Below are 7,938 nucleotides of genomic sequence, written 5' to 3'. Positions count from 1 at the left end.
AACAACATAGTGCAACATTGCTTGTCGCAGTTTAATTGTAAGCAGAAAAACTTGCGCTTATGTTCGCACTTGCCTTTATTTGGTGGGGAGTCCTTGACATGGTGGCGGTTTAGCTCCTGCGTGGTGGCCGCTTGCTCGACGCCCTTGAAGGCCAGTTATTTTGGTGAACCATCTCCATCTCGGACCGGACATCTCTGCCGGTTCGATGTCTCCAATGCTCTCCATTTCTTGAGGGGGCGAATAGCCTCGAGCTGATGCGTCGACGAAGCCGGCGGAAGAGGCGTGGTAGCGGAGATGACTGGCGAGGCTTAACTCACCCGTCGGCGTGGCACAGTCTTCTTGTGGCAATAAATGACATTTAAATGGCCTAAAAGGTTCCCTGCTAATGTCCAGTGAGTCCTTGCACCTTGCCCGTTCACCGAGAACACTCATTACTGTTTGACAAACGATGTTCGTTCATTTAAAACGTAGAAACACGGAGCGGATGAAAAACGCGTCCCCGTCCTTCGGCTCCCTAACGTCTTTTTCTCCCCGCAGAAAAAAAACGGTCGGTCTCCTTCCAAACACGTCTAGGGATGAATTCTCGGCGCCCAGGCGCGTGCCGTTGTTCGGCTGTATGCCGTTTGCCGAAAAAAATGACGTATAACCAGATACCTTACGTAGGCCGGTCTCCTCTTGAACACCGGTTGCCAAATATTCAGTGGCCATTCGCTTGCCGTAATTCGGCCGAGGACAGCTAACCGAATGAAAAACGTATATTCTGGGGCCGTACGTCGGCCGGTATCCTTCATAACACTGGTTGCCCGAAGAAAACGAATATTCTACCGCCGGACGCGCGGTTCACCGTTGAAACAACGAATGCACGGCAGCCGCGCTCCGGCCGGTCTCCTTACGGACACCAACTGCCGCAAGAATACGCATATTCTGTGGCCGGTCGCTTGCCGCGCTTCGGCCGATTACCGCTTCCCGAAGAAAAAACGGATGCCCTAAGGCCGTACTTCGGCCGTTCTCTTTCTCAACATCGGCAGCCGTAAGAGAACTGAATATCTGGCAGCCGGTTAGCTGCCGTTGTGCGTCCGGACATGGGCGGACGGAAAAATACCGAATCGCTGGTTGCCGAATGTTGGCCGTTCAACGCATGATCAGTGGCTGCCAGAACCTGGATGCTGGCCGGACATGCCAGAAAGCGGCCATAGACGGGCCGGTCTTGGGGCACACTTTCTGTGCCGCCTGGGTTAGATCTTTCGTCTCCTGTGTAGGTTTACCAGTATCCTGTCTAGCCATAGTGCCCCCGATTTCTACTGCACACTCCGTGATAATGCGTGTAAGATTGTGGCTGGCTTCCTGTGTCGTAGGCTCGGCTTCCTCGTTAAGGGCGGAATATCGGTTCTGCAGCGCGATCATGAATTGTTCTACTTTACGTCTTACTGTTAGCTCATTTATCGGCTTCTTTCGTACTGGCTTGTTGCGGTCCCTCCTCAAATCTAGCTTAATTCGAGATCCTACCATGCGGTGGTCACTACACCTTGCCCTTCCGAGCACTTCCACATCCTGCACGACGTCAGGGTTATCGCATAATATGAGGTCTATTTCATTTTTGTGCTCCCCGTTCGGGCTCCTCCAGGTCCACTTCCGACTCTCCCGTTTACAGAAGAAGGTATTCATTATGCGTAGGGTATTCCGTTCTGCAAGCTCAACTGGTAGGTGCCCCCTGCTATTTCTACAGGCCAGACCATACTTCCCAACTGCCTTGTCTCCAGCCTGATTCTTGCCTACTTTAGCATTGAGGTCCCCCATATATATGGTATACTGTGTTTTTGCTTTAGCCTTTGCCGATTCCACATCTTCATAGAGGCGTTCCACTACTTGGTCGTCGTGGCTGGATGTGGGTGCGTAGCCCTGCACCACCTTGAGCTTGTGCCTCCTATTGAACCTAATTTCAAGACCTGCTGACCTTTCGTTAATGCTATAGTGTTCGTCTATGTTGCCAGCAATGCTTATATTGACTAGAGGTCCCGCTCCTAGTTCTCTTGTGTCCTCTAGACCATGGTAACATAGGACGTGTCCATTTTTCATCACCGGAAAGGCTTCGCCTGCCATCATAACCTCGCTAAGCCCTATTGCATCCCATTTAATGCCCACCAATTCCTCGAACTACACCTCGAGACTTGCTTTGCTAGATAAGGTTCGCGCGTTAGGCGTTGCCAGGTTCGGATTCCATTGGCGGCCTGTCCGGATCCAGGGATTCTTAGCACCCTCGGCTGCGTCACAGATCTGACCGCCGCCGTGGTCAGTTGCTTCGCAGCCGCTGGGGACTGAGGGCCGAGGGTTAATTGGCGTATTCATGGGAGGTTGTGGCCGTTACTACACCAGGGTGGCCAATCCTGCTCTGATGGGGGAGTGCATTACCGGCAATGGTCGCCAGGGTCAGGCCGCACCCCAAGCTCCTTTGTGCAATTCCATCAATGCGCGGATTTTTTTTAATCCGGTGGGAGTGGTTCGGCACCGGGATTCGAACCACAGTCCTTCTGCACGCGAGACGGGTGTTCTACCTCTACGCCATCGCTGCAACGGTAATGATCAGGCCGTAATGGTAATGGTAATGGTAATGATCGGTAATGGTAATGATCAGTGGTTGCATTATTCTTATCGTTTCTTTTCTCTTTGAACGCGATAGCGCTATTAGACTCATTTTTCGATTCCCCCGTGGCTTCTAGCCGTCCGCTATGAGCCGTGCTCATCTGGCGTCCACGGAAATACGTAACCGCTGCCACCCGGAAGCCACGACTGAAGCAGCAAGATTCGAGGGCTCCGCTGAACCGGCTACTTGGCGCAACGGCAACAGAAGTTTGGAAAGTAGGATAATGATAAAACATCGTATACCAATGAAAGGACACGGGGTTTCCCCAGGGGTCGCGCTTGCACGGTGAAGTTTGTTCTCGGCCAAGTCGGGGGTTGCATGCTGGGCCGACACTGTTCAAAGCCGCTCCCGCAACTCACGCCATCACACCAAGGCGTAATTCCACCACCACAACCACCATCATCATTTTCACGAGCCTATTTGTGCCCACTGTAGGACGAAAGCCTCTCCTTGAGATTTCCAGCAACGCCTATCGAGTGCCAGCTGAGTCCATGTTTTCCCCCGAATTTTCGCAGCTCATGTCGCCAACGAGTTCTCGGCAACCCCTAGTGCATTTGCCGTCTATTGGCAGCCAGTACGTCAAACGGATCGTGCACCTGTTGTCCCTCATTCGCATTATGCGCCGATCGCATCCTCAGTTCCTTCACTTAATTTGAACTAGAATGTCCTCTACCTTGGTGTGTTCTCTAATCCATGCAGCTGTTTTCCTGTCTGTCAACGTGTTTCCAGCAGAAGATAAAAATATAAATTTCCCGTAAGTCCTGCCCCGAAAGTACTTTGGGGCTGAGAGGCACGTCGTAGTGGCATTATCCGGAAGAATTGTGACCAGTTTAGGATCTCTAAAGTACGGCGACCTCCCGAAGAACTGGCGTTTTTGTTTTCTGCTGCCATCAGAAAAACTGCTGCTGTTGCTTGGAATAGACCCAGCGGCCTCGGGCTCAGCCGCACAACACCCTACCCACTGAGCCGACGCGCAGTGTTTCGCGCTTCAAATCTAATTCGCTGTCAAATCTAACTCCCCATGCATTTCTATGGGATAGTTCTCATGGCTCAGGAACCCAGTCGCGCAACGTGCGGGACTTCAAACTGTGCACAAAGCAAGTATTCACCCCAAATATTAGCTGTGCAAAAGTAGTTTTCATTTCGCTAAAAAATTGCAGAGTAATCACTGTTGAAAGGACTAACATGAGCGGAAAAGCTGCACATGTGAACCTTAGCGGCGCTATACTAATGGTGCTAGATCACCAGGCTTAGTTGAAAATTAAATAAATTGCCGCAGCTTGCAGTAGTGAAGCAAGGCTAGAGAAACAGCAGAGCTAGGGCTCGATTTAGCTCCTTCTCACACTGACAGCGGGTCGCAGGACAGCGGGTCGTTCCTTGTACGGTGAGCCGCTACCAAAGGCTGTCACCCTCGACATTAACGGCCGCCGAGGCGTCATCACCGCCAATCGAGTCAAGGCTGCTTACGCCGGCTTCCTCCGACCCACACAAATTTTCCCCTTTTCAATCACCCCACCCCGTAATGCACAAGCTTAACTGATGAAATACGTCACGTGGGCAACACAACGGCATCCGGCTCTACGCAGGGAAGTAGTGTATTGACTGGCGCGCCGTAGGTCCTCCCCCATAATACGACGACGACGGAGGCGGGAGCTTTTCACGTAAAGCAAGCCCACGCTCAAACCTGGGTGCCGGGCGCTCCTCACACGGCGCCCGCTCGCGTGCGCTCGGGATTTTTTTGCTAAAGCAACCGCCAGAAGGTGGTCGGGCACCTCGCGCATGCGGAATTTTTTACGCCAAATGGTTACGCCAAACGGACCACGATTAACCTTAAACACGTATGCGGTTAAAAGCTGCGTCAGGCACAACCACCTTTACATCATCTTGTACGCATTAGGACTGTATGGGCGAATTCCCGAATTTTGGAACTGATTTCCGCGTATTTATTGATCGAAGTCAAACCAGTGGGTTTTACGTGGCAGCTACAGATCCACGGAAGAGCTTCATGCTGTGCTGATGCACCCATTAGGTTACTTGGCGTCTGGCTGAGAGCCGAGAAAACTTTAATATGCTGGGGAGGTTGCAGGGGCGCAGAATTGAGATAAGCAAATGAAGTTTTTTCTCATTTGTCACCCCGCAGCGGGAACTGTATAGGAAGTGCTTTTGGCCGCGAGCAGTTACAAATCTTTCAACGCCCTAATTTGATGCAAAGCGTTCAATTGTATAGTTGTTAGCAAGAATACGTCACAAATGGGGCTAACTACACTGCGAAAGCAGCATTAGGTTAGCGCCGGCATTAGTGACATAACATCATCATCATTAGTCCGTTATGTCCACAGCCGGACAAATTCCTCTTTTGTTCATTCGTCCTGCGCAGCCCAAGACCGTTATTTGCCTCCGAAATTTCTGATTTAGTCTCTCCACTAAGTTAAATATTTTCCCCATCTTCCTGTCGCGTCTCTCGGTGCTCATTCTTTTACCCCTCTGGTCCACTTGTTGCCGGTTCGTCTTACGACATGGCTACAGGAGTCCATTTTATTGTCATAGGTTAAGCTCTGTATCTCGTACTCAAATTTGCTCTCTGATCCACGATGCTCATTCTCTCCATGCCATTCTCTGCCATCCCAAGTTGGCTTTCCAGTTGTTTAGTGAGGCGCTAAGTTTCCGCTCCATACGTCGTTACCTGCAGGGCGCATTGGCTGTACACCATTCTTTGTAGGGTTAGAGGGAGATTACTCCTCATTATTTGGGAGTTCTAGCGGAATTCACACCGGCACATTCCTATTCTGAGCCGGATTTCTTTCCCGTGGTTGGAAACATTACTGACCATTTGGCCGAGATTGTTATATTATTCCACTTGTTCTAGCCGTACGTTCCCTGTACTGAAGAGGGTGCATTCCGCAGGTTTGTATATAATTACTTTATTGTTATTTATACCAATTTTAGCCCCATGGCGAAGCTTTGTGATGGTACTTCTTGAATCATTTTGTAGCAGTTGTTCTGCAGATTCACGCTGCGCAAGACTAGGCCATCTGCAAACCTTAAATGGTGCAAGTAACGCCCGTTTAACCGTACCCTTGCGTTTTCCCAGTCAAATTCCCGGAATACCCCCTCCAGATACGCTGGGAACCACTTCGGTCGGATGGTATCTCCATGTCGCACTCCCTTTAGGATCGGTAACTTTGGGTTTGCTTGTGAAGGAGTACTATGTGCTTCCATCCCTCATATATTTCACCTAGGAGCCTTGTGTAGGTCTAATATAATCCTTGGTCCTTCAACGCTTTCAACACTGCTGCTGTGTCTATTGAATCAAATGCAGGTACAGAGTGGTTTATTGCATTGAGCGCGCAGAGATGTGTCTCCTTGCAAAACAAAACAGTAAATAACGTTTCATTGCACCTATGGCTAAAGCGTCTTACCACAGCTTAAAATAGCTGAGTTCGGTATATTGCAATGCGTTCGCAGCTTGAAAATGTCGGTCGCTTGAAGTCCCACAAAACTGTTGTGGTGGTAAGCGCTGACGTTTTTTCTAGTCTTCGCGTCATCGCGCAGAGTTGCACTGCAGATGAGGCGTGGAGTATTAAACCAATACTATTCATGTGATGCAGAACCGTTTTTATAAAAGCGAGACCAATACACAAAAACCTCTGACGGTATTTTTTTGCGCGATTAAGAGAACATACGGGTAACCTCCTGTGATATACCGCCTGAGGAACATTGTTATTAGGTGTTTTATTTTACAGAAACCTGCCGCTTTCAGGCAAACGATTATTCATTGCTTGGAAAAGTTCATCATGACAGCCGAAACCGCTTATCCAGTAAGTCACCAACGCACCCTTCTTTTCACTTTGCATTAGAAACCATTACCCAAATGGTGTTGGCCAATTTAATTATTGGTGAATAGCATTTGGCCAACTTCCGCGAATTTGGGTTACATATGTCAAAGAGCGCGATGGCGCCTTTCCCAGTTAAGTGTGCACTTAAGTAAGGCTTCGTTTGGGATGGCAGCCCCCGAGTAGAAGAGCCCGGGTATCTTGATAAAAAGGTGTGCGCACATTTTGTTATTCCCTATGTACTCCTTAAGAGAAAATGTCTTTGATACATTTCTTCAGCCGAATACTATCTGGAGCCTTACATAGCTCGTGTTTTCTTCGCATAAATTTATGGCAAAATGAAGAAACACGTAACTTCCAAAAGAATTCCTATTCAAACACAAAAAGCAATCAATTAGTTGATCGTTTTGTGCTCTCAACAGGGCCTGCTGGCGAGCTACAATTACAACTCCACCTTTATCATCGTCGCGATGAAGGTGAGTACGTTTTAAATTGATTGCAGAAGCCTACCATCAAGGCCACATACTCTTGTTTGCGATCCCTGTCCCTTTATATGCCTACATATTTTTTGTGTGGCTGTTCAACTGGCCATACATTCTCTTTCTGTGACTGTTGCTCCTCTACTATGACCGAGGTCCTTGGTCAATTCATCTGCTGAGCTCTTGCGTTTGGTTTTGCATTTGGTTTTGCGTTTGGTTGGGGAAATATACACCCTTGCGTAGGAACCACCAACCTTGTACCTGTTGTCCGTAAAGGTCTAGGTACAGTTGACTACTCTAGAGCTTACTTCGTCGCATCATAAATATCTTAACCCTGCCTATTCATGCGCTCGCCGCACAGGCAACGGGGGCATTAGCGGAACCGCACAGTGGTCCTGCCGCAGTTGCTACTTCTGTGTTAACCACGCTTACCCATACATTGCTCTGTACATTCCTCTAAATCTCTTTGCAGACCATTAAAGAATTGCCACTGTTTTCCTCCCTCTCTGGTGTGTAATTTTCTAAAATCCAGCCGTACCGAGCATCCAGAGCATGATCGGTATAGCTGTTGGGCGTCACGTTGATATCACCTGTTACGTCTTTTCAGCTTTTTCTCATTTTAGCTTTGTCGCAGGGCGAAATTATAAAATATGGTTTTGTCGTATTTGTATAAGTAGCATTCATCAAATAAACGCATTCTATATGTCAAATGGATGAACATATTTTGAGAAATCTGTAAAAACACCCAATTTACTCCAGCGTGCACGATCGCTCCATAGTTCTTAGGTAGAGCGAAACATGAAAATACTTTATAGAGGTTTGGCCGGGCTGCATATGTCAGCAGTAACCGCTTCAATATTTTTGCAGGCAAATCAGATAGTCACCAAGGTGCAAAAACATAATTTTCCCATTTTCATGCCTTGCGAGTACAATATCCGAAAATATGTCTTGACTAAGCCCCTCGCCGACGATGTAATTGTAATCT

The sequence above is a fragment of the Haemaphysalis longicornis genome, unplaced genomic scaffold (assembly GCF_048455015.1).
Source record: "Haemaphysalis longicornis isolate Haplotype H1 unplaced genomic scaffold, Haemaphysalis longicornis Haplotype H1 scaffold_7, whole genome shotgun sequence".
NCBI classification, from domain to species: domain Eukaryota; kingdom Metazoa; phylum Arthropoda; class Arachnida; order Ixodida; family Ixodidae; genus Haemaphysalis; species Haemaphysalis longicornis.
This window is presented reverse-complemented; position numbering follows the sequence as displayed.